This window comes from Nicotiana tabacum, chromosome 11 (genome assembly GCF_000715075.1).
Source record: "Nicotiana tabacum cultivar K326 chromosome 11, ASM71507v2, whole genome shotgun sequence".
In the NCBI taxonomy this organism is placed as follows: Eukaryota; Viridiplantae; Streptophyta; class Magnoliopsida; order Solanales; family Solanaceae; genus Nicotiana; species Nicotiana tabacum.
This window is the reverse complement of record NC_134090.1, coordinates 36,055,692-36,074,928: the sequence shown is the minus strand read 5'-3', so window position 1 is coordinate 36,074,928 and position 19,237 is coordinate 36,055,692.

Sequence of the window (19,237 nt, the reverse complement as noted above, 5' to 3'; positions counted from 1 at the left end):
TATGATAATTTCAGACTTTGTAAAATATTAGTAAACTCTGTAGTAGCTCATGACTCGTGACACCCCGATTTCGGGCTGAGTTGGGATGATTTTCCTTGTTCTATCACGTTTATTTCGCATTTAAGATTATATTGCCCATGATTTAGACTTATTTCTGCTAAGTAATTATAAAGAGATGTACTGTTTTGTTGATTGGCTGGCCTTGTCCTCACGAGAGGTGCCATCACGACCGGGTTGGGATTTTGGGTCGTGACAAGTTGGTATCAGAGCCTAGGTTACTAGGTATCGCGAGTCATGAGCTGGTTTAGTAGAGTCTCGCGGATCGGTACGGAGACGTCTGTATTTATCCTCGAGAGGCTGCAGAACCTTTAGAAAAAACTTCATATTCTTGAATTCTTATCGTGCGTCCTTGATTCAGCTTGAAAAAGTAACTTTTACAATTCCTTCCACGTATTCGTATACGCGAACGAATGCTCAGTATTAGATGTGCCTTGATGGCTTGTAATTCCCCGATCGAAGGGCGAGACGTGGTCGTTTTGAGTTTGATGTTAGGCCAGTCTGGAGGACTTGATGTCGGATCTTTGCCAATGGCTTTAGCACCAAGGTGCTTATTGTGTGAGCAAGTATTTTGAACTTATATGTTCGGTATTGCCTCTATTAGTGGGAATCATGGCTGGATAGCTACATGAGGAGTATGATAGTACTGCGATATGTATCTATATGACTTGGAAGTGACGAGGAAGGTCTATTGGATGAGAGATGAACTATTGAGTGTATGAATTTCACTGTGATAGGATGTGTAGTCCCAAGTTATGGGTGCGTGAAGGATCTTTTTATGTCTCCTATTTGAAGTGAAGTAAATTTCATGTTACGGTATGAGTTTAGACTCAGGAAGATTAAGTGATGGTGTAATGTGTATGGCAGTGGAAGGTATACAAAAATATTAACTAAAGGTAAAGCTAGTGGGTAATTGGCTTATGAGGGGAAGCTATTTGTCATACTAGTTAGATAAGTCTGGGAGCTGAGATCGCTTCTGTAAATGTATTATGACGAAATCGTTAAGTCAAGGAGACCACCTTGAAGGTCTAAAACATTAAAGAAAGAATATGTTCTTACTCGGTTGAATAGCCCAATAATGGAGGATTGAAAGGTATTTTCTATGTGTTATGATTCAAATAGGTGCAACACATGTCCATGTATCAATTTTGATAGTATAATACATGTAATATTGATATTAATGTAATTGATATATGTTGTGATGCTTTGTCAAGTTGTGGATGTGTTGTTAGGATGGTTTTGGTAATTCTCTGGCAGGTGGATAAGCCCAATTACAAAGGAGACTCTGCCGAAATTTTTGAAAAATTTGGGACTTAGTAAAAATTTGGTCCCCTAGAGAGTAGGCTTAACTATTATGTGAGTGAATGCAAGAAAATGCGGAAGAGTTAAAATTTTAGATGAATTGTGTTTCCACAAGCTTATGAAGGAGTGAGTTTAATCTCACTATGGTATTATCTCAGTCTGCCACACAGATGCCTCTGTCTTATTTGATCCGGGATCCACCTATTCTTATGTGTCTTCATATTTTGCCCGTCATTTGAGTATGCCCCGGGAGTCTCTTACTTTACCTGTTCATGTGTCTACCTCGGTGGGCGATATTATTATTGTGGACCGTGTGTATCGGTCATGTGCAGTGATTATTGGGGGTCTGGAGACCCGAGTTGATCTACTGCTGTTGAGCATGGTAGATTTTGATATTATTCTGGGCATGGATTGGTTATCTCCATATCATGCTATTCTAGACTGTCATGCTAAGACAGTTACTTTGGCTATTCCGGGTGTTCCGAGGATCGAGTGGCGTGGCATGACTGATTATGTCTCTAGCAGAGTAATTTCTTTCTTGAAAGCCCAGCGTATGGTTGGGAAGGGTTATCTATCATATCTGGCTTTTGTGCGGGATGTTGGAGCTGAGACTCCTAGTATTGATTCTGTCCCAGTTGTGAGGGACTTTCCTGATGTATTTCTTGCAAACCTGTTGGGCATGCCGCCGGACAGAGATATTGACTTTGGTATTGACTTAGTGCCAAGCACTCAGCCCATTTCTATTCTGCCATATCGTATGGCACCAGCAGAGCTGAAAGAATTGAAGGAGCAGCTTCAGGAACTCCTAGATAAAGGGTTCATTCAGCCTAGCGTATCCCCGTGGGGTGCACCTGTTTTATTTGTGAAGAAGAAAGATGGCACAATGAGAATGTGCATTGATTATAGGTAGTTGAATAAGGTAACAGTTAAGAACAAGTATCCTTTGCCTCGCATTGATGACTTATTTGATCAGCTTCAGGGAGCGAGGGTATTTTCTAAGATTGATCTCCGTTCGGGCTATCACTAGTTGAAAATCAGGGAGTCGGATATTCCCAAGACTGCTTTCAGTACTAGATATGGTCACTATGAATTTTTGGTTATGTCTTTCGGGCTGACCAATGCCCCAACAGCGTTCATGCATTTGATGAATAGTGTATTTTAGCCTTATCTGGATGCATTTGTTATTGTATTCATTGATGATATCCTGGTGTACTCGCGTAGCCAAGAGGAGCATGCCCAGCATTTGCGTGTAGTGTTGCAGAGATTGAGAGAGGAGAAGCTTTATGCAAAATTCTCCAAATGTGAATTTTGGCTAAGTTCTGTGACATTTTTGGGACACATAGTGTCCAGCGAGGGTATACAGGTTGATCCAAGGAAGATAGAAGCAGTGCAGAGTTGGTCTAGACCGTCCTCAGTCACAGAGATTCGGAGTTTTCTTGGGCTAGCAGGCTATTATCGCCGATTTGTTTCAGGGGTTTTCTTCTATTGCATCGCCTTTGACCAAGTTGACTCAGAAAGGTGCCCCATTTGTATGGTCCGGCGAGTGTGAGGAGAGCTTTCAGAAGCTCAAGGCACTTCTGACCACAGCTCCAGTGTTGGTGTTACCATCAGCTACAGGTTCATACACGGTATATTGTGATGCTTCCAGAGTTGGGATTGGTTGTGTGCTAATGCAGGAGGGTAGAGTTATTGCTTATGCTTCTCGTCAGTTGAAGCCCCATGAGAAGAACTACCATGTTCATGATTTGGAGTTGGCTGCTATAGTTCATGCCTTAAAAATTTGGAGGCACTATTTATATGGCGTATCTTGTGAGGTATTCACTGATCATCGCAGTCTTCAGCATTTATTTAAACAAAAAGATCTTAATTTGAGGCAGCGGAGATGGCTTGAGTTACTTAAAGACTATGATATTACCATTCTATATCATCTGGGAAAGGCCAATGTAGTGGCCGATGCGTTGAGCCGAAAGGCAGTCAGTATGGGGAGTTTGGCTTACATCCCAGTTGGGGAGAGGCCTCTTGCAGTTGATGTTCAGACCTTGGCCAATCAGTTGGTGCGGTTAGTAATTTCTGAGCCTAGCCGGGTATTGGCTAGTGTGGTTTCTCGATCTTCCTTATATGATTGTATCAGAGAGCACCAGTATGATGATCCACATTTGCTTGTCCTTAAGGACAAAGTTCAACATGATAATGCCAAAGATGTGACTATAGGTGATGATGGCGTATTGAGGATGCAGGGTCGTATTTGTGTGCCCGATGTTGATGGGCTTAGAGATTTGATTCTTGAGGAGGCCCATAGTTCCCGGTATTCCATCTATCCAGGACTTGAGACAACATTACTGGTGGAGGAGAATGAGGAAAGACATTGTGGGATATGTGGCTCGGTGTTTCAACTGTCAGCAGGTGAAATATTAGCATCAGAGACCGGGCGGTTTGCTTTAGCAGATGATTATTCCTGAGTGGAAATGGGAGAGAGTTACTATGGATTTCGTGAGTGGCCTTCCTCGGACTTTGAAGAATTTTGATTCGATTTGGGTCGTTGTGGATAGGCTGACCAAGTCAGCGCATTTCATTCCGGTGTGTACCACATATTCTGCGAAGCGGCTGGCTAGGATCTTTATTCAGGAGATTGTGCGGTTGCATAGTGTTCCAGTTACTATTATTTAGGATAGAGGTACTCAGTTCACTTCTCAGTTTTGGAGGACTTTTCAGCACGAGTTGGGCACTCAGGTGGAGTTGAGTTCAGCATTTCATCCTCAGACGGACGGACAGTCCGAGCGTACTATTCAGATATTGGAGGATATGTTGTGTGCCTGCGTGATTGATTTTGGAGGTTCTTGGGTTGAATTTTTACCACTTGCAGAGTTTGCCTACAACAACATCTATCAGTCTAGTATTCAGATGGCACCGTATGAGGCCTTATATGGGAGGCGGTGTAGAACTCCAGTGGGTTGGTTTGAGCCCGGTGAGGCTAGGTTGTTGGGGACAGATTTGGTCCAGGATGCCTTAGAAAAGGTGAAGGTGATTCAGGAAAGACTTCGCACAGCTCAGTCGCGTCAGAAGAGTTATGTGGACCGGAAGGTCCGAGATGTGTCATTTATGGAGGGCGAGAAGGTATTGCTGAAGGTTTCACCGATGAAGGGTGTTATGAGGTTCGGAAAGAAAGGGAAGTTGAGTCCGTGGTTTATTGGACCATTTGAGATACTTAGGAGGATTAGAGAGGTGGCTTACGAGCTTGCTTTGCCGCCTAGATTGTCGGGTGTTCATCTAGTATTCCATGTGTCCATGCTCCGGAAGTACATTGGGGATCCGTCTCATATTTTAGATTTCAGTACAATACAGTTAGATGAAAATTTGACTTATAATGTGGAGCCAGTGGCTATTTTGAGTCGACAGGTTCAAAAATTGAGATCAAAAGATATAGCATCAGTGAAAGCACAGTGGAGAGGTCGGCCCGTGGAGGAGGCTACTTAGGAGACCGAGCAGGAGATGCGGAGCAGGTACCCGCACCTATTTGAAACTCCATGTATGTTTCTTAACTCGCTTGAGGAAGAGCGTTTGTTTTAGTTGGGGAGAATGTAACGACCCGAACCGTCGTTTCCCGTATTTTTGTCCCGTATTCCCCATTAAATGCTTATTCATGTTTCAATATGTGTACTTGGTGAATTTGAGTCAACTCGGATCGAGTTTGGTATGAAATGGGACAATTAGTCTCTTTAAGGAAGAATTAGTTTGGAAAAGTCAACCGGACATTGACTTGTGAGTTAGAGGGCTCGGAATTGAATTTCGATGATTCGGTTAGTTTCGGGGGATGATTTAAGGCCTAGTAGCACAATCGGAATTAATTTTGAAGGTCCGGTGAAGAAATTAGCTCATTTTGGCGAAGTTAGTATTTTGGCGATTTCCGGTTGACAGGTAAAATTTTGATCCGACGGTTGGAATGGAATTCTGAGAATTTCTGTAGCTTCGTTATGCTATTTTGGATATGTGTGCAAAATTTCAAGTCATTCGGACATATTTTGGTAGAGTTTTGATCGAATGCCCGTTTTGGAAGTTTTAAAGGAACTTAGACTTGAATTCGATGTAATTCGATAATTTTGGTGTTAGTCGAGGTGTTTTGATAATTGGAACAAGTTTGAATAATATTATAAGATGTATTGGTATTTTTGGTTGAGGTCCCGAGGACCTCGGGGTGATTTCGGATGGCTAATGGGAACTTTTGAAGTTGGGAAATTTCATAATAGACGAAATTGTAAATGAGTGTGCACAAGACCTCACTTTAAACGACCATATCTCCAGTTATATAAAGATTTGTGTGAGTATCTACCTATAAAATTAAAGCCCTTTGAGTCTAGTTTCCAACGCAACAAACTGTTCGTAATTTGGAGTTGTATACATAAAGTTATGATCATTTTACTGGGCATGTATCAGCAGCGCGGCCTTAGCGCGGGAGCGCGTAGCCAGCGCTAATTGAGTTTTCTTCTGCCTCACTAGCGCGGGATTAGCGCGGGCGCACTAGTGTCAGGCCTCTAAATACACCTAAGGACGGGAAATGACGGACTTTGAGTCATTTCTCAAGCCTAGGGCGTCCCCAACACCCCCAATTCGACCAAGGCACCCAATTGCACTCCTAAGGTAAGATTTTTGGAGTATTTTGAGTTGATTACTACTCCCAAACACTTATATTAACATGAATTGATCTTAAAAATCCTTAGATTTTCAAGAAATTCCTTCAAGAACTCAAAGAAGGGTTTTGCAAGATTTCTTCCAAAAGGTAAATCCAACACCTTAGACTCACATATATGGATATATTATGGAAATATGAGTATGAATCAAGTATTACAACTTATTGTATGGTGGTTGGAAGCCATAAATTCTCAATTTAAATACATGAACATGGTAGGGATTTAAAGGTGTTTATTTGCTGGAATTTTTGTTGGTTTGGGTGTGAATGGTTGATCACACATGTGATGTTAGGAGTATAAATTGTTAAAGAATAATAGTGTGATGAATTGTTGGTTAATGGTGATAGTTGGAAGAACCAATGCTATAGTTAAGAGGTGTAAATATTTATGCCTACAAGATGTTTGATAATATGCCTAAATGGCATAATTTATGGGATCTAGTACTAATATTGGCCATATTGAGTGTTGTATTGTAGATTGAAGTTACATAACTGTATGAGATCATTATAGTATCATTAAGGGGAAAATTTCAGATATGTATGGTTAAAACCTCGTCTTTTAGAAATCGAACTTCATCGAGGTTTGTGTGATTTTTGGCAGATTCGTCACACAAGGAGGCCAATTAGAGAGGCAAGGGCATAGCGAGCTAGAGGTGAGTAATGATTTTAAATGATACACTGAGGGTTTGAAACCCCGGATTGCACAACATACTGCTATGTTGAGATGAGACACGCGTTGTATGACGAGCGCGGGGTCATTAACTATTAGGGATTGTGACTTGGTCCATCCCAGTTGATATTTTTACCGCGTAATTGATAAAGATTTATTGTTTTTCACTATGATTGGGGCTTATTGCCGTATTTGGGCTTCGTGCCAATTATCTGAAATCTTTTGTGAATTTACATCACTATTTTCCTCACGAATTGAAATATTATTTGAACTCAGTCCAATTGAATTATATTATTTTGTGAACTCAGCTACATTTATACTCAACTCGAGATTTAATGATATTTATAATGCTGTTGAGCTGAGCACTATTGTTTTACTGATGCCCAAGAGACTTATGATTATTTTCTGGACTGATTGAGGCCGAGGGCCATACGTGAGGATATGTTGAGTGATGTGAGGAGGCTTTCAGGCCTCGAGTGTTATATGAGGAGGCTTTCAGGCCTCGTGTGTGATGTGTGAAGGCTTTTAGGCCTATTGATATTGCGCTTGGGCTGTAGGAGCCCCTCTAGAGTCTGTACACACCCCCAGTGAGTGCAGGGTACCCAGGTGAGTTGGGAGTGGGCCCGAGAGGCCGTTGTTTGTGTGTGGTGATTTGGGAGTGATCCCGAGGGGCTGATGTTGTGTGCTGGTGAGTTGGGAGTGAGCCCGAGGGGTTGATACTATACTGAGATTTACATATTGAGCCCGAGGGGCAAGCCTTTGATTTATCCTTACTGTGGAAATTAATTGGCTTCAGTGTTTTAAAAGAAGAATTATCTAATACTCATTGTTTTACGGTATAACTGATTTTACTGCATGGGATAGCGCTATATTGTGCCGTTATGAGATTTCATGTTTTCAGTCGTTATTTATTTTTATTACTCACTGGGTCGAAGTACTCAGATTTCGGGCTGAGTTGGGATGGTTTTCCTTGTTCTATCACGTTTATTTCGCATTTAAGATTATATTGCCTATGATTTAGACTTATTCCTGCTAAGTAATTATAAAGAGATGTACTGTTTTGTTGATTGGCTGGCCTTGTCCTCACGAGAGGCGCCATCACGACCGGGTTGGGATTTTGGGTCATGACACGTATGCAACTTTCACAACATAGTTAGGTGATGAGAAAAAAAGACGAAATATTCTAATGGTATTGTCCTAAAAAATGGAAATTAAAATAGCAAAATAACAGCCATATAAGAGAATATAGGAAATACAAGAGAGATGGAAGGTAAACTAATATCCAGCGTATAAAGCCCTGCATCAGTAGCTAATCAGTAGTATCCTAAGCCTAACTCCTAACGGGCTAGTCTCACTCTAGTGCGTTGTATAGATATTCACAACTTCCTACCGTTGTGGTGTACTCATGCCCTTTCCTGCACATGTTTTTCGTGTGCAGATCCAGGTTCTTCTGCTCAGCCATACTATCAGTGAGGCGAGGCGATTAAAGAGACTTCGAGGTATATCTGCCGCGTCCGCAGAACGAGAAGTCCCTCTTTATTCTCCCTTTTAGCTATAGACCTTCTGTAATACTTTTGTTTAGACTTCTGGAGTTAGAACACTATGTATTTTCTCTAGTTTGTGATTCATGAGATTGCGGATTTTGGGAGTGTAGTTGTTGGTCGAGAGTGTTATTATTGTGTATACCGAGCGGCATTTTAAAAACTTTATCTATATTTACCTGTTAAATGGCTAGTTGTACTTTTAAATTCCTTTTTTCGCAAATTGTTAGGCTTACCTAGTCGTAGAGACTAGTTGTCGTCACGATAGTTCACGGAGGGAGGACTCGGGTCGTGACAAGTTGGTATTAGAGCTCTAGGTTCATAGGAGTCATGAATCATAAGCCGGTTTATTAGAGTCTCGCGGATCAGTACTGAGACCTCTATACTTATCTTCGAGAGGCTATGTAACTGTTAGGAAAAATTCCACTTCACTTGATTTCCTTGTCGTGCTAGATTTTTGATATCAAAATTCTAAACTTTTGTCTTCTATTCTCTCACAGATGGTGAGGACACATGCTACTGGAGATGACTAGGCACCCCCGCCCCCTACTAGAGCCACCAGAGGTCGGGGCCAGGGTAGAGGTCGAGGACACTCACGTGGTGTAGCTAGAGCACCTGCGCGAGCTACCACAGAGGAGCCACCAGTAACTCCAACCGGAGCCCAGGCACCTAATACGCCTACTACTACTACTATTCTAGCTCTTCAGGAGACTCCTTCCCAGTTCGTAAGCATGTATACTACTCTAACTCAGGCAGGGTTGATTCCCCTTGTTACAGCCACATCCCAGACTGGAGAAGGAGCACAGACTCCTGCCACCTGTACCCCAGAGCAGCGGGTCCAGGTTGATTAGATCCAAGAGGTTATACCGGTACCGCCTGTAGCCCCAGTTCAGCCCAATGACAGGGCTGAAACTTCAGAGGATGAGCAGCGGAGGCTTGAGAGATTCAAGAAGTACAAGCCTCCTACTTTCAGCAGTCTAGCATCAGATAATGCTCTGGGATTTCTGGAGGAGTGCTACCATATCCTCCGTACTATGTGTATATCGGGATCGAGTGGGGTTTCTTTCACTGCCTTCCAGCTTCGAGGAGCAGCCTATCAGTGGTGGAATACTTTTGAGTTGGATAGTCTGGTTGAGGCAGCTTCCCTTACATGGACCCAATTTTCAGATATGTTCTTGAGGGAGTTTGTTCCTCAGAGCCTCAGGGATGTATGGTGCGCAGAGTTTGAGCATTTGCGCCAAGGTACCATGACTGTTTCGGAGTATGCTATCCGTTTCACCGACCTGGCTAGACATGCATCGGCCTTGGTTTCTATAGTTCGTGAGAGAGTTCGCCGGTTTATTGAGGGACTCATTCCCAACATCAGGTCTAGCATGGCCCGGGAGTTGGAGATATATGTTACTTATAAGCAGGTGGTGAGCATTGCTAGGAGAGTAGAGGGCATGCTTGCTCGAGATAGAGAGGAGAGAGAGGCCAAGAGGTCTCGAGAGTTGGGTCATTATTCTGGTGTCCGTGCTCCAGCTACAGTTCGTCATGGTAAGGGTTATATGAGTCGCCCAGCATCCAGTGGAATTCCAGCTCCTCCTAGACCTCAGGAGCCTTATTATGCACCTCTAGTATCTAGTGCGCCTCCAGTACGGGGTGCTTTCAATGGTCAGTCCAGCAGACCTGGCCCGAGCTAGTCACAATCGCCACGCCTCCCAGAGCTTGTTTCAAGTGTGGCGACACCCTCCATATGGTGAGGGATTGTCCTAGACTTAGGAGGGGTGCACCTCCACAGCCTTCTCAGCCACAGCGTGCTCCACCAGGTCCTCAGGCTATGATTGCAGCACCAGCTGTCACCCCACCTGCTCAGCCAGCCCGAAGTGGAGGTCGGGGTGGTAGGGGTCATTCTAGAGGGGGAGTTCAGGCCAGATACTATGCCTTTCCTGCCCGTACTGAGGTTGTAGCCTCCGATTCTATCATCACAGGTATTGTTCATGTCTATCATATAGATGCATCGGTTCTATTCGATCCAGGCTCCACTTATTATTATGTGTCCTCTTATTTTGCCCCGCATTTGGGCGTATCTCGGGATTCCTTGAGTTCCCCTGTTTATGTTTCTACTCCTGTGGGAGATTCTCTTATTGTGGACCGCATTTATTGGTCGTGTTTGATTTCTCTTAGTGGTTTTGAGAGCAGAGCCAATTTATTATTGCTCAGCATGGTAGATTTTAATGTTATTTTGGGCATGGACTAGTTGTCGCCACATTATTCTATTCTTGATTATCACGCCAAAATCGTGATATTGGCCATGCTAGGTGCACCATGAGTAGAGTGGAGGAGTACTTTAGATCACACTCCCAGTAGAGTTATCTCATTTCTTAAAGCTCAGCGAATGGTTGAGAAGGAGTGTGACACGTATCTAGATTATGTGAGAGATGTCAGTATTGATACCCGTACAGTTGATTCAGTCCCAGTAGTGAGGGATTTTCATGATGTGTTTCCAGCTGATCTTCCGCATATGCCACCCGACAGAGATATTGATTTTGGCATTGACTTGTTGTCGGGCACTCAACCCATTTCTATTCCTCCTTATCGTATGGCTCCTTTTCAATTGAAGGAGTTGAAGGAACAGTTGCAGGAATTGCTTGATAAGGGCTTTATTCGGACCAGTGTATCACCTTGGAGTGATCCTATCTTGTTTATAAAGAAAAAGGATAGTTCTATGCGTATGTGCATCGATTATTGCCAGTTGAACAAAGTTATAGTGAAGAACCAGTATCCTTTGCCTCGTATTGATGGCCTATTTGATCAGTTACAGGGTGATCAAGTGTTTTCTAAGATTTATTTGCATTCAGGTTATCATCAGTTGAAGATTCGGGAGCCAGATATCTCGAAGACTATTTTCAGGACTCGGTATGGTCATTACGAGTTCCTTGTTATGTCATTTGGGCTGACAAATGCCCCAGCAGCATTTATGCATTTGATGCACAGTGTATTCCGACCATATCTTGACTCGTTCGTCATTTTCTTTATTGATGACATTCTGTTATACTCCCAGAGTCGGGAAGATCATGAGCAACATCTGAGGACAGTGCTTCAGACTTTGAGAGAAAAGAAATTATATGCAAAGTTCTCGAAATGTGAGTTCTGGTTGGATTCCATGGCATTCTTGGGTCACGTGGTATCGAGTGAAGGGATTAAAGTGGATCTGAAGAAAGTGGAAGCAGTGCAGAGTTGGCCCAGACTATCCTTAGTTACAGAGATCCATAGTTTTCTTGGCTTGGCGGGTTACTACCGTCATTTTGTTGAGGGGTTTTCATTGATTGCAGCCCCTATGACCAGACTAACCCAGAAGGGTGCTCCGTTCCTGTGGACGGAAGAGTGTGAGGCGAGCTTTCAGAAGCTCAAGACAACTTTGACTATAACCCCAATTTTGATATTGCCTACAGGTTCAGGGTCTTACACTGTCTATTGTGATGCCTCGAGGATTGGCCTTGGAGCGGTATTGATGCAGGATGGTAGGGTGATTGCCTACGCGTCCAGACAGTTGAAGGTGCATGAGAAGAATTATCATGTCCATGATCTCGAGTTAGCTACTATTGTCCACGCCTTGAAGATCTGGCGTCATTATTTGACGGTGTTCCTTGTGAGATCTACACTGATCACCAGAGTTTGTAGCATCTGTTCAAGCAAAAGGACTTTAATTTGCGTTAGAGGAAGTGGTTAGAGCTGCTTAAGGATTATGATATCACTATATTGTACCATCCGGGAAAGGCCAATGTGGTGGCCGATACTTTGAGTCACTTTGGGGAGTTTGGCTTATCAACCAGCAATAAAGAGGCCTATGGCGATGGATGTTCAGGCCCTTGCCAGCCAATTTGTGAGGTTGGATATTTCAGAGCCCAGTCAGGTCCTAGCTTGTGTGGTTTCTCGATATTCCTTGTTTGATCATATCAAAGAGCATTAGTATGATGACCCACATTTGATTGTCCTCAAGGACAAGGTCTTGCATGGTGATTCCAGAGATGTGACCATTGGTGATGACGGGGCATTAAGGATGTAGGGTCGAATATGTGTACCCAATGTTGATGGGCTTCGGGAGTTGATTATAGAGGAGGCCCACAGTTCGCGGTATTCCATCCATCAGGGTGCCATGGAAATGTACCCAGATTTGAGGCAACACTATTGGTGGAGGCGTATGAAGAAAGATATAGTTGGGTTTGTAGCTCGGTGCCTCAATTGTCAGCAGGTGAAGTATGAGCACCAGAGACCGGGTGGCTTGCTTCAGCAGATAGAGATTCCGAAGTAGAAGTGGGAGAGGATCAACATGGACTTCGTAGTTGGACTCCCACTGACTTTGAGGAAGTTCGATGCCATTTGGGTGATTGTGGATCGGCTGACCAAGTTCGCACACTTCATTCTTGTGTGTACCACCTATTCTTCGGATTGGTTGATAGAGATTTATATCCGGGAGATTGTTCGTCTGCATGGTATTCCAGTTTCCATCATTTTAGATAGAGGTCCTTAGTTTACATCATGGTTTTAGAGGGTCGTACATCATGAGTTGGGTACTCCGGTGGAGTTGAGCACAATATTTCACCCCCAGATGGATAGACAGTCCGAGCGCACTATTCAGATTCTTGAGGATATGCTCAGTGCGTATGTGATAGAGTTTGGAGGTTCTTGGGATCAATTCTTGCCTCTGGCAAAGTTTGCCTACAACAATAATTATCAGTCCAGCATTCAGATGGAACCGTATGAGGCACTGTATGGTAGGCAATGTAGGTCCCCTGTGGGTTGGTTTGAGCCGGGCGAGGCCAGATTATTGGGCACAGACTTGGTTCAGGATGCCTTGGAGAAGGTTAAGGTGATTCAAGATAGACTCCGCACAGCCCAGTCCAAACAGAAGAGTTATGCAGACCGAAAGATTCGTGATATTTCCTATATGGTTGGAGAGCGGGTCTTGCTTCGGGTTTCACCTATAAAGGGCGTTATGAGATTTGGGAAGAAGGGAAAATTGAGTCCGAGGTTTATTGGTCCCTTTGAGGTTTTGCGACGTGTTGAGAGGTTTCTTATGAGCTTGCCTTACCTTCTGGCTTGGCAGGAATTCATCCGTTATTTCATGTTTCGATGCTCCGGAGGTATCATGGCAATCCGTTGCACATGTTCGATTTCAGTTAGTCCACCTGGACAAGGATCTATCTTATGTTGAAGAGTCAATGGCTATATTGGACAAGCAAGTTCGAAAGCTGAGATCAAAGAGTATTGCATCAGTAAAGGTTCAGTAGTGGGGTCAGCCGGTCGAGGAGGCGACTTGGGAGACCGAGCAGGATATACGCAGCCGTTATCCTCATCTTTCACCACTTCAGGTATGTCTCTATGCTCGTTCGAGGACGAACAAATATTTTAAGAGGGGGAGGATGTAACGACCCGAGCGGTCGTTTTGTAAATTTACTCCCCAATCCCCTATTAACTACTTTTTCCGTATTTATTTCTGCTATTATGATTTGCCAGGAAGATTCGTTTTGAGTTTCAGAGTGTTTTGGGACACTTAGTCCCCAAATGAGAGTTTAAGCTTTAGAATTTGGACTGTACTCAGAACAATGTGAAGACGGCCTCAGAATGGAATTCTGTCAATTCCGTTAGCTCCGTTGGGTGATTTCGGGTTTAGGGGCATGTTCAGATTGTGTTTTGGAGGTCCGTAGCTTATTTAGGCTTGAAATGCCGAAAGTTGAAATTTTAAAGTTTCCGGATCGATAGTGATATTTTGATATCGGGGTCGGAATCTGATTCTAAAAGTTGGAATAGTTCTGTAGTGTTGAATATGACTTGTGTGCAAAATTTGGGGTCAATCGGACATGGTTTGGTTGGTTTCGGCATCGATTGTAGAATTCTTTAGATTTCAAGGTCATTAGGCTTAGATTGGTGGGTGATTCATGGTTTTAACGTTGTTTGATGTGATTTGAGGGTTCAACAAAGTCCGTATGGTGTTTTAGGATTGGTTGGTATGTTTGGTTGAGGTCCCGAGGGCCTCGGGTGTGTTTCAGGTGCTAAACGGATCATTTTTGGACTAAAGAAGTTGGCAGAATTGCTGGTATTTCGGTTGCAGACAATCCTTCATCACGATCGCGTGAGGAGGCTCACGATCACGTAGGTTTAGCTGAGGCGGAGGGAGTTTTGTTCATCGCATTCGCGGGAAGCGGTGTGCGAACACGTAGTAGTGGTAGAAGGGTGAATCGCGAACGTGTGGGCTAAGCTAGTTTGCGAAGAAGAAGTGAGGCTGCAGCGGAGCAAAAAGTTTCTCTTCGCGATCGTGTGAGGTCAACCGCGATCGCATAGGTCTGAGCAGTGTAGGCATCTTATTCGCATGGGGAGATAAACATTCGCGTAATACAAATTTGGAGGCCAGCGAAGTTGTTCTTCGCAATCGCGATTAAGGTCGTATCTGGGCAGAATTTAAAGTTCAAAACGAGGGTTTGAGTTCATAACACAAACATTGGATTGAGAGCTCGGTAGGAGGCAAAATTTGGAGAGATTTTCAGAGGAAGTTTGTGGGTAATGATTCCTAACTCCTTTTTAATTATATCTCATTAATCTAAACATGAATTCATCATCTAATTTCGGATTTGGGGCAAAAATTAGGAAAAGTTGAGAAAAGTTCTTAGGCCTAATTTTGGGATTTTGATCTAGATTTTGGTATCGGATTTGAGTGAATTGGTATGGTTAGTCTCGTGAGTGAATGGGTATTCATAATTTATGACTTTTACCCGATTCCGAGACGCGGGCTCGAGGAGGAGTTTTGGGCGTTTTTCTAGTTTCTTGCCTTAGCTTCGAATTCATTAGCTAAATTAGTTATTTGTAGTTGTATTTACATTATGATATTAATTTTATTAGATTTGGTCCACCGGATTTGGATACTCGTGGCAAGAGCGTGATATCGGATTGATTTTGAGCTGGTTCGAGGTAAGTGGCTTGCCTAACCTTGTGGGGGGAAACTCCCCTTAGGATTTTGGTACTGTTGTCATATGAATGTTGTGTACATGAGGTGACTAGTGCGTACATGTGCTAATTGTTGAAAAATCCCATTTTTATTAAGTAAATGTCTATGTTTTCCTTTAATTGAGCAATATTACTAAGTGAAACCTCCTGTTTAGCTTAGAAAAGCATGCTTATGTGACTTAACTGTCTTACCTGCTTTAATTGCTTATTTGGAGTTTGTGTAGCATGTTTAGAATAGAAATTTCCTGCTTTCCTGATACAAACTTGAATAGAATTGTAGGATTCTTTCTTGAGACTGTTATGTGTTTACTTCGGGACTATGGATCGGTATTCCAGGAGATCCCCCTGCACATTTATAATTGGGACTACGGGACGATTGTCACGCCCCAACTTCGGGAGGCACGACCGGCGCTCAATCGAGTGAACCCAACTGAGCAAGCCTTATCAACCGCTATCTACCCAACTCGATAGGAATAAGGAAGTCATGCGTACCTTTATTTAAACTAGGAAAGACAGTACATTCAACATCTTAGTTCATTTTATATCACAACATTTAAAACGTGGTTAAACTTCCAAGGTTCCATACAAATTATAGTGTAGAAGAAAGCAAGAGTACAAGGTTACAACATGGTCCATTGACCTATCCAATACCCATACATAACCCACACAAATGTCTATGGAGCCTCTAAGGATACAAAAGATGTGATAACAATGCCGGCAACAAGGCCCCGGCTATACCTCAAAAGTGAAAGTCCAAAATAAGAAGATGTATAATATAACCCCTTGAAGGAGAAAGGGGCTCACCAAGACTTTGAGAAGAAGGTACTTCGCTATGCGCGATCGGCACTATCCGCAATGGAGCCACCTACATTCATAAAAGAAATGTAGCGTCCCCGGCAAAAGGGACGTTAGTGCCATCAAATAGCACTAGTATGTATAACTAAACACAATTTTACTAGAAAGAACTATCAGTCAAGTACAAGTAAATCACATGAGTAAATCAAATATGCAATTTATTCAATCCTTCATATAATTTCCAAACTTAGTTTGGGGCATTTTTTTCATATCTTCATCACTGTTCTCAATACCACCACTATCTTGAGCGGAGTCCGATCACGACCCGACTGACTAGGTTGCCTCATTGGAGGCATATATCTCAATCACTATTTCATTTCCATTACCCAGAATTCAATATCAGCACATTACCACCATGTGTGCGACATGGTGTCCGATCACGACCCGATCGGCTAGGCCGCCTTATCTAGGCGTTGTTCCTTTCTCATTAGTCATCACATCTAAATCTTTATTTCATATATATCATATCAATTCTTTGGCACTCAGGGCCACCATTATCACATCGTTTTCCATTTTCAGTATTCATCTTGCAGGTTGTGATCATAGGCATATACAAAAGTAATTCAAGTTGCAGTACAGGTAAGTGGGCACATAGCTAGCATGAATAATTCTCAGTTTCTATCTTAGCTTATAGTCTAATCATTTCAACACATAATTGTATTCTTCATACTTCTCTAATTATCAAGAATGGTACATTACTCACATTGAGGCACATCCTTCACGTATATGTGTAGTTAATTGCAAATCAATTAATGCACAATAACAATCAATACATTAACCAATTTAAATCTTACCACACTTTCGTAAACGCCAACGGAGCTCAATTTTTAATAAAAGGGGGTTTTAGCCGTACATACCTGAAATTTGCCCCTTAATGATACTACAATGATCTAATACACTTAAGTAACTTCAATCTACAATACAACATTCAATAGGGCCAATATTAGTAATAAATTCCATAACTTAATCCATTTAGGCATATTATCAAACACCTTGTAGGTATAGATATTTACACCTCATAACTATAGTATTGGTTCATCCAACTATCACCATTAACCAACAATTCATCCCACTATTATTCTTTAACAATTTATACTCCTAACACCACATGTGTGATCAACCATTCACACCCAACCAACAAAATTCCATCAAATAATCACCTTTAAATCCCTACCATGGTCATGTATTGTTAATTGGGAATTTATGGCTTTCAATCACCATACCATAAGTTGTAATACTTGATTCATACTCATAATTCCATAATAACTCCATATATGTAAGTCTAAGGGTAAAAGTTTACCTCTTGTAGACCAAATCTTAAAAGACAACTTTAGGGTGTTCTTGAGATTTTGAAGAAATCCTATGAAATCCAATCAAAATCGTGTTGTAACTAGTGATTGAGAAGTGAAATCCCCATGAAAACACACTTAAAAACTCACCTTAGGTGTGCAATTGGATGCCTTGGTCGGATTGGGGATTGGGAGGATGCCCTAGTCTTGAAAAATGACTTAAATCCTCTAATTTCCTTTCCTTAGGTGTATTTAGAGGTCTACCACTAGCGCGCCCGCGCTAAGGCCGCGCTAACGAGGCAGAATACTTCGGAATATGCGCGGTCGCGCTAATGGCCGCACTAAAGCCGCGCTAATGATACATGCCCAGTAAAATGGTCGTAACTTTCTGTATACACCTACACATAATGAACGGTTTGATGCATTGGAAACTAGACTCAACGTGCTTTAATTTGATAGGTTGTGCATCACACAACTCCTTATATAACCGGAGATATGATTGTCCAAAATGAGGTCTTATGCGCACTCCTTTACAACTTTTGTCTATTATGAAATTTTCCAACTTGGCTTAGACTTAGGCCTCTCCTTAGACTCCAATTCACTTATAATATTACTTATAGGCTTATTAACATATCCAATTTATATCCATTATATCATGAATCCTTATTTGCACACAAAATAAAATAATTAGCCTACCTTGGCACCACGAAATCTTAAATTACTTGGCAAAATTTTTCGGGGCTTTACAACGATATCCCAGGAGACTCCCCTATACTAGATATTTACTTTGGGATTACGGATCGGTATTCTGAGAGATCCCCTGCACATTTACGTTTGGGACTACGGGACGATATTCTGGGAGATCCCCTGTTGCTATCTCTATATATTGAGTTATTTCTTTCCGTGATTTCATCCTTTAACTGTTAGCATTTCATTATACTAGATCATTTTACATTATTTTTCTTTCTTGTTATATATATATATATATAACCAGTAGGGCTCTGACCTGATCTCATCACTGCTCGACTGAGGTTAGGTTTGGCACTTACTGGGTACCATTGTAATGTACTCATGTCATTTCCTACACATATTTTTCGTGTGCAGATCCAGGTTCTTCTGCTCAGCCATACTATCAGTGAGGCGAGGAGATTATAGAGACTTCGAGGTATATCCGCGGCGTCCGCAGATCGAGAAGTCCCTTTTTATTCTCCCTTTTAGCTATAGACATTCTGTAATACTTTTGTTTAGACTTCTGGAGTCAGAACACTATGTATTTTCTCTAGTTTGTAATTCATGAGATTCCGGATTTTGGGAGTGTAGTTGTTGGTCGAGAGTGTTATTATTTTGTATGCCTAGCGGTATTTTAAAAACTTTATCTATATTTACCTGTTAAATGGCTATTTGTACTTTTAAATTCCTTTTTCCGTAAATTGTTAGACTTACCGAGTCGTAGAGACTAGGTGCCGTCACGACTGTTCATGGAGGGAGGACTCGGGTCATGACACTAACAAATACATTATTTGACCAAAAAATATAGATCTTGGTTCAAATAATTAAATTTATATAAATTACGGTCAATCTTAGCTAACAATAATATCCCTAGATGGAGTTCTTAGTAAAGCAACAAATACTATGTAGATACGGTCGGACAGTGATAGTGGTATACAATAAATAATCTAGAAATCAGAGGCAATAATGTAGCATTCAATATCAATATATAGCAATAAATGACATTTAAGTAAATAGAATGAATGAGTCACCCAATAAAGGATGGAATAAGTGGTTGTTCTTTCTGACAATGATGAATTATAGACAATCCCTTGAATATTTGAGTTATTCTCGGATCTAGTGGGAA